The sequence below is a fragment of the Anser anser genome (genome assembly GCF_964211835.1).
Source record: "Anser anser genome assembly, chromosome: 1".
Taxonomy (NCBI): Eukaryota; Metazoa; Chordata; class Aves; order Anseriformes; family Anatidae; genus Anser; species Anser anser.
In genome coordinates this window covers 118,574,051-118,582,801 of record NC_139720.1, presented here as the reverse complement: position 1 = coordinate 118,582,801, position 8,751 = coordinate 118,574,051, and the positions used below count along the sequence as shown (strand labels likewise).

The window sequence follows — 8,751 nt, the reverse complement described above, 5'->3', positions numbered from 1 at the left end:
GACCACAGACCCCACTCCCCGTTCCTCTGTGCCTCTCGGAGGGAGGAGTTGGAAAAGGGTGGATGGGGGGAAGGTGTTTTGGTTTGCTTTTAGTTTCTCATGGCTCTAGTCGGCTAGTGATAGGCTATAAATTAATTTCCCTATGTTGAGTCTGTTTTGCCCATGACAGTAATTAGTGAATGATCTCCCTCTCTTTATCTCAGACCATGAGTCTTTTTTTCATTATATTGTCTCCCTCTATTCTCTTGCAGAGGGGGAGTGAGAGAGTGGCGTGGTGGAGCTGACCTGTCTTCCAGTGTGACACCACCACACCAGGTTGTTATGACCAAGGAAGGCTGGAGAGGGCTCACATGCTAGCAGACCAAGGGAGGTTGGAGCCTTTGGCTGGAAGTGGTGATGAGCAGCTGGTTTGTGGGTGAGGAACAATGATCTCTTCCAGCACCAGTGTCCCTAAATGGAGGATATTCAGAGGCTCAGTATAAATTCTTCCTATATACATCTTTATAACCTCTTCCAGTAAGTAACATCATAATCTCTTCTCTACAGATGATGCAGAAGCTTAAGAGGAGTCTTCCTCAACAGGGGACACGTACAGAAAACATCAGTCAAAATAATGACTGCAGAGTTAAAATATCAGTCCTATATTTTAAGTCTTATATCAATTTCTTCTGAACTTTAGTAGAAAGGCTTGAATGCACAAAGCTGCTTGCCAGTGCTCTGATGAATTTAAACAGGTGGATTTGGGATGAAGGAGATATGAGCTGGCGAATTGCTCATCTCTTTTGTTATCTTTCTCCAAGGACTAGCATTAGTAATGGTACTTCCCAGACTGAACTAAGGTGCTGTGATAATGGCTGCAAATTACTGGAAGCAACTTTGGTAATAGCTTATACATGCCAATTTACTGTAGCTGTGTCATTCTCCTCAGCTACTAGCTTATCTCTGGAATCTCTGTGGTCTTTTAACAACACAGACAGGGTTCCAGTGCTGTGACTGGGAAAGAAAACCTCATGAACAGGAAATGAAAGTAAGCAAGGCCAATGGATCTGCAGAGAGCCTGGGACCATAACTCCAAGGCATGTGAAGTGACCCATTCACGTCATTGAGGTATAGATTCAGGATGTTCCTGTGCCTGATCATGAAAAGTTTATGTTAATCATAGTGGTGCTTCTGTAAGAGAGGAATAGGATAATGCCAAATCTCCCCATTTCAATACCAGGCACATCTGTTTTTTGGTGTCACAAGTCAGTAGCATGTAGGAGGAGCCATGATGTATTGCCTTCCTCCCCTCCATGATTTATTCCTCCTTCTCTACCTCTTCCAAGGTCAGGAAGAGACTTAGCCACAGAACACACTGAAGACTGAGGTGTGCCTTGGTATTCCAGAAAAGCAGATGTATTAGAGCTGGGTCATTCACAAGGATCTTATGGTTAAACACGGCTGAATCATACAACCTGTCTCCAGTTTTCTAAGCAGAACTTATCCTCTCAGCACCAGTTAGTCAATAGATCAGCTTAGCTATAATATCAAAGCACAAAGGAAAGAGCTGAGCAACTCAAGACATGACATAACATGGCAGTATTTTTGTCAGTTGCACTGTTTACAGCAAACGACGTGTCACGTTGGCACCCCCAGCTGGAAGCTGGTGGTAAAAACGTTGTGTGATGTTTGAACACACCAAATACCGTAGCCTTCAAAATACAGAGATGGAGACTTCAGAAGCTCCTGGCCGGCAGCTTAAATCACCTCCTTTGACCTGCTGGCAACACTTCTTTTGATGCAGCTCAGAATACCATTAGCTTTCTTTGCCACAGGGCAGGTTGATGGCTTATGTTCAATTTGGTGTCCACTAGGTCCTCTTCTGCCTAGTCGCTTTCCAGCTGGGTGACCCCCAGCATGTGTTGGTGCCTGGGCTTGTTCATCTCCAGGTGCAGGACTTTACAGTTCCCCTTGCTGAATTTCAGGAGGTTCCTGTCAGCACATTCCTCCAGCCTGTTGAGGTCTCTGTGGATGGCAGCACCTCTCTGTGGTGGAGGTCAGTCACACCTCCCAGTTTTGTGTCACCAGCCAGCTTGGCGAGAGTACAGTCTCCTCCATCATTCACATCATTAATAAAGGTGTTGAACAGGATCATACATTATTGACACCTTGGGAACACTGACAGTTACTGACCTCCAACTAGACTTTGCACCACCGATCACCACCCCATGGGCCCAACCTTTCAGACAGTTCTCAGTCCCCCTCAATGTCTACTCATGTAGTTCATACTTTATCAGCCTCTCTATGATGATCTTGTGGGACATGGTGCCCATAAAACCAGTCATTTAATTGTAGAGGTCTTTCAAGTTTGTCAGGCATTATTTACCCTTGGTGAATACATGCTGACTACTCCTATTGATTTTCTTGTCCTTCATGTGTCTGGAAATGGCTTCCAGGATTAGCTGCTCCATCACCTTCTTGGGGATGGATGTGAGGCCTGTAGTTCCCTGGGTCCTCCTTCTTGCACATGCAAGTAGTTGCTCAGTTTTGCAGAAAGTCAACTTTGGCAATTTTAAGCTTATAAAAGCCTAAAATATATGAGTACTTTTAATTTCAGGTTGGAAATTAGGAGAAATTTCTTCTCAGAAAGAGCAGTCAGGCATTGGAATGGGTTGCCCAGGGAAGTGGTGGAGTCACCGTCCCTGGGGGTGTTCAATGAAAGGTTGGACGTGGTGCTTAGGGACATGGTTTAGTGGGTGACATTGGTGGTAGGGGGATGGTTGGACCAGATGATCTTGGAGGTCTTTTCCAAACTTAATTATTATATGATTGTGTTCACTCAGAACAGAAATTAGACCAAATCATGTCCACCAAACCAGTCCCATGGAGTCTCTAGCATCTCCCCAGCATATAAGGGTGTTACCAGGTGCACCCTCACTACCAGGCAGGGCTTGCAGTCCAAACACAGAGTGTGGGGAGAGAAGCACAGGAACAGAATGTTGAAGTGGTTTACAAAGGTCATGCTAGAGGGTCAGTGGAAAAGTTGCAGGGGGAACTCAGGGACAGAGTTGAAAACACTGAAAACAACATCTGTTAGGTCACTGAGAAAGGACTTTAATACTGTATTTTTTTGCTCTGTGTGGTACTAATGCTGAAAGAGTTGGCTTAAAACCAGCTGTTCAGCTGTGGGAGACTTGCCCTCTAACTGTGCTTGCTAGCACTCTTGGCAGGTACTCCACTGTGCCCTGCATCTCTTGTCTAGTCATCCATTTGCCCAAAGTCAAAAAATGGGAGAAGGTTAAGAGTAACAAGGAGGATTTTTTAAAATTTCCTTATTGTGAACATAGGAAATACTGGAAGTGAAACTTCCCTAGGACAAAGCACTAGTAAAGATTTGATGTCAGAAGGTCCTCCATGCTCCACACACCATCACAAATCTGACCAGGGGATGTTCAGCTGCTGTGTATGTCAGCATCAATTTGAAGGATTGGATACCACTGTTGGGACACCCCTGACCTTGTTCTCACCAAATCCTATTAAACTGAGATCGACTGATAACAACACTAAGCGATGAGGATCCTCTCAAAAAATGCTTAAAAACTTTTGCATTCAGGTGTAAAAGTGGAAGAGAAACCTTGCTCTAGCAACAATGTTCCCCTCAAAACCAATTTTCCCAGCTATTTTGCCATTTCTTCTCACATTTATTTCTCTGATAGAACCCATCCTGGTGGCAGATTGGTCATTTCTGACCTTCAGACAGAGCGTTTATCACAGATGCATTCCCCAGGTCTCCTGGAGTCGTTCCATGTGAGATGTGATTGTTAGGAACCCTGTCACAAGCCAGAAAAGTTAATCTGAAAGACAGTTTGTCATTTTATTATTTATTTATTTATTATTTATTTATTTTATACTCCACTCTTCATAGGTAGGTTCTTTCCTCAACATGCTGCTTAACTTTCTTTTTGGGTCCGATCGCCCATGTCTCAAGACAAGTGCTGGCTTCTGGCACTGGCCAGTCCCTTCTCTTTCGGAGGACTGTGGGAGCTCTTTCCCCCTGCCCCAGGCTGTAGTGCACTTCGGCAGTTAGGCAGTGGGGGACAGACCAGGGGATCTGTGTCTGCCTGGAGAATGGTGCTGATGATGGTGGAGATACAAAGTTGTTGAAAAGGCAGATTAAAAGCAAGGGGAGGACTTTCTTCTCTCTCTCATGCTGTCTTGTTTTCTTTCAGTTCAAGCTCTGCTGTGCTGTTAATCAAGAGAGACAGTAGCAGGGAGATTATCTGAACAAACAGAGTCCGGTGTTTGATTTGGATGATTACAGTGAAAATGTCTTATCTCGCTTTAGTGACCAAGCGACCAACCCCTACTGCCCAACCTTCTGTGCAACACAGACCCATCACAACAAGCTGGCACGCTCAAAGTGTCTGCAAAGGTCTCGCTCTCATGGCTGCCTTTGAGAAGAGCTCCAGCAGAGGAGAGGATGACTGTACGTGTGCTGGCCTGCAGACCAGGGAGCTAGCCTGGAAGGAGCACCCAGCCGTGAACAGGGGAGGTTCTGCTTCTGGCAAAAAGTTTGAATTCTTCACCAAAGTTTGTCGACACCTTCCAAAACTCTTTTGGAAGCTACCACAGGTTTGCTTTCTTTCTCCCATGCTGGTATTTGGCTCTTTCCCTCTTTCCTCAGCTGCCAAGAAGCTCCGCCTGCCTATGGCAAAGGAGAGGATGTCCTGGCCTCAGGCTGGGCACCCGCCCGAGCTAGAAGGAAAGCTGCTCAGGTGTCCAGGGTGACACCCTGCTGCCATGCTCCTCTGCTCCCTGTCTGGCTTGCAAGACAGGGGTATGGACACTTCCCTGAGTGCACTCCTTGGGTGTTTAAAACCATTTCAAGCAGCGAGCTACTGAATACTGCGCTGGTCAGGGCTGCTGTCTGATCAGCTGCTCCCAGCAGTGCCTTGCAGAGCAGGTGCAGGGGCTGCCCGGGAGCTCCAGAGAAGCTTGGCAAGAGGTGGGCTCCAGCAGCATGGCTGAAAGTGGGCTTGGAGGTAGGAGCTAGACAGATGAGGGAGCCAGTTCGAGCTCTGCAGAGGACTGCTACCAACACTTTACATGTATTTAACCTGATAAGCAGGTGCAGACTGTTCTGAATTAGCCTGAGACTTGAGTGGAGTTTTGGATGATTTCTTTTTGGTCTTCATAGTAGAAGCTACCATAAGGTAGGGTAAGCTACAGGGTGTGTATGCTTTTTTTTTCTTGCATTTTTTTTTCATCACCATATCTGGCCTTAGAGAATGAATACATTTGTATCAGAAAATTAGGTAGTATTCTTCCCCCTGGTGTGTGTTATCTTAACCTCTAATCCCCTCTTACATTAAGGCACTATATATCACTATTCAGAACATGCATATTCATCTATATGCACACAAAGATATGGGCATATGCTATCTCCTTTTTTGCCTATATCATTTGGTGATATTACAGTTACTCTGAATAAAAATAATTTAGGAGATACTCCAAGAGAAATTAAGATGTTTCAATCAAACCACAAAGCAAATGCAGATGACACTTTGAGCAGAGCTCTCCAGTGGAGCAATGATTTTTCTCCCTCTGTGTATCTTGGAAACACTGATCTATGCTGTTCTCCACCCAGTGATGTACAATCACTATTTTGAAGATACATATTGTTAGGTTTTTATTCTTTATTTTATGGAGAAAATGCATTCCTCACAGAAAATGTTCAGAGGAGCAATCAATACACAGAATGAATTGTCTGTTGTTAGATCTGAACTGCTTATCTGCAGATAGTACATTTTCATACTCTAGTGTGCTCTAATAGGCATCATGCCTAAATCGCAATGAACATTTGATTCCCCTATCGAAAACACATACACTTACAAACAAACAAATTTCAGTCTACCTTCACTGTCTTTGACAGCATACATTTTAAATACCTGAAGGGATTTATAAAGTAGTGGGCAGAATGCAGTTGGGCAGAATGCAGTTGGGTAAATGCTCCATTATCTTTGCTTTCCTTGCATCGAGAAAGAATCCATTAAAGAAAAAATAAATTCCCCTTTACTTCTATATCCTACCTATAAAGCATATGTGCAAATTCTTTCAATGTGCACATCATTACTGGAGATAAAATACTCATATAAGTGAACCATTCTCTTATCTCTTTCCCTTACCGCTTCCTTGCTCTTGGTTAGGTAACTGGCTCGGTTGGTGGAGGACTACTTCTCTGATGCTCTTTTTTCTGAGGATGGGCATTGGAAGAACTGGGAGAGCGCTGTCCCCATCCACACCCAGTCAAGGCTGGTGGAAATTACCACTTCCACCAAAAAGCTAGGATGAAGCTTACCTGCCTGCCCAGGACAAGTAGGGAGGGTGGGTGACTAGTGGGTTCCTGATGCTCCCTTAGCAAGAGCTTGCTGCACAATTACGCTCCTACTCTCTCTCTCCTTTTTAATGATAATTAAATAAGCATACTAACTAGCTAATAGCTGGTGCTGAATCCTAATGAATCATTTTCCTAAGATATACCAGCAAAAAGACTTGTGTCATGATGAAAAATCCTTCCCACTATCAGTTCTTTAAACCAGCCTCAATTAAATCAGCCTGCTGGCTGGGACTGTGCTGCAAAACCCACTTGTCTTGATAGTTCTGTTTTGACGTGGGAACCTTCTCATTTTGGTCTTGTTAAAAAAAAGTTTTTACTGATTTAGTTCGGAGGTGCAGAATGGGAAAGTCTGCGATCAATAAGGGCACAAGCGCTTGCTGCTTGTTTCTAAATCTTACCTAGGCATATATTTTTTTGCTTGAATGTTTCTGAAATTTGACATTTCAAAGCACAGTCATTTGTAAATTAGAGGGAACTGAAACTGTTAGACTTGCAATCTGGAAGCTGTTAGGTCTATGGGGAATGTACTTACCTCTTTTGCATTCCCAGATTTACAGACAGACCTCTAAAAGAGAACTGGATTGAACCTCTGAGGATTATGGTAGCAGCACCTAGAGATCTCCATGGTGAAAAGCTCTGTACAAACACAAGGCAATTGAGAGTCCTTAGAGATACAGTTTAAGCAGATGAAGAAGAGCGGTGAAAAAGAGACACAGGAAAATAAAGTGCTTTCTGCAAGATGATACCAAAACTCAGTGGAATAGCCAAGCTTTAACCCCAGGGTTTGTGATTTTTAGTCTGGTCTCCTATGATATACCACGCTGTCTCCTAACACTTGTACTGTGTGCTTCCTTTTTATACTCTGGATATCTCCATCTGTCTATATAGACACATCTACACACAGCATAGAGGCAGATCTCTCTATATATGTAGATAATTCTATGTGTATATACAAATTTATCATATAGACCACATTCCAAACAATGTTGATATTTTAAAGACTTCTTTTGAATCAGTGTAAGTTTATTTTTCTCCTTTAGAAATATCCAGAATGTCGCACTCTTTTCCTTCCCATTATGGAAAGGAATCCTTTCTTGCCTTCTGAGAAAGAGGCAGTGATATTGAAATTTTCACAAAGAGAGTTCGTCCCTTGAGTGTTTTTACAGGCATTTGTGCTGAAGAGATATTAACACAAGCAGCATTTCACATGAAATACATTCCCATTGCTGAGGATTCTGCTACTTGATGCTTGCAGTGCCACAGCTCCCCACATTTCCCAGCCCTCTGAGGATCCCTATAGCAGAAGTAAGGAAGCCAGGATTTTGGAAAAATAATAATAAAAAAATAAATTAATGAATTAAAAAAAAAAAAAAAGAAGGAACAACATTTGAAGGTTTTCTTTTATATGCGATGTGGGAGGTGGCAAATGACAGAGATTTGCTTTGGGACCACTTTAAATCAACTTTTCCAGTCCTAAGTGGCTAGGGGATTCTTTGCTTGTAGAGAGGACCAAGGCAAGTGGGTGCTGCCCCCCAGTGCTGTGTTATCCTCGGCCCCTCACTGTGGGTTGAGCTGCTATCCTAAAAAAGAGAGGAACTCACCTCTGGCAGACAAGGTGTCCCTCGACTTCATTCAGAACCGGCCTCGCTCATGCCATCAGAGTGCTTCCAAGGTGAACCACCAGTGTTATGTAAATGCCGATTTTCATCGCTGCGGGTGCGAGCAGGGATGAACCACCCCAGCTGGCAAGGGAACTGAAGCGAGGCCTTGCTTCCTTCCCCACCTCTGATCTCAGATCAAACGCCTCAGCCCTGCCTGCCGCACCCTGCTCCTGCAACCAGCCGCGCCGCCAGGGCGATGCCGGGGGCACCCGCATGGCAGGGCCCCACCAGCACCACCAGCTCTGGTGGGGCACCACGGGGCTGCCCACTCCTGATGGCCCCTGCCATGGTGCTCGGCACTGCTGAGGGCAGGAGGAGGATGCCCAAGTGGGAAAGGGAAGGCAGAGGAACAGAAAACACCGTATCAGAGCGTGATCCCGGGAGCATCGCTACTAATTGCAGCAAACTTGGCAGAATGGGAGCCTAATAGGCCTCCTTCACAGGATTGTGTGACTAAACACCAGATGCCCTCAAGGCACAAACTGACGAGGCTGTGTAAATCTTCCATAAAGTGTCTGTGATCCTTCTGACAGAGACAGGATGTTGAAGGGAGGCCATCCTCCTGTGGGGTAGAAGCTGCTGAGGTAGGGGTGAAGGTGCGTATTTCATGAAAACATCCATTTTTGTGGAAAAGTGGCAAGGCCTCAAATACTTTCCTTCTATTTTTCTCCGGCAGAGCAGCATGGCTGTCCATTGCCATGAAGAGAACTGGAT

At 44.7% G+C, this 8,751-nt stretch overlaps 1 long non-coding RNA gene across 1 annotated transcript; it reads right to left on the bottom strand.

The window, feature by feature from the left end:
• Positions 1-2,491: 2,491 nt before the first annotated feature.
• On the bottom strand, positions 2,492-8,705 carry LOC310896898. Its single transcript, XR_014581908.1, has 3 exons — positions 7,978-8,705; positions 6,909-7,012; positions 2,492-4,224 (listed from the first exon to the last, which is right to left on the bottom strand). It is a non-coding gene; the product is annotated as an uncharacterized lncRNA (long non-coding RNA).
• Positions 8,706-8,751: the final 46 nt, after the last annotated feature.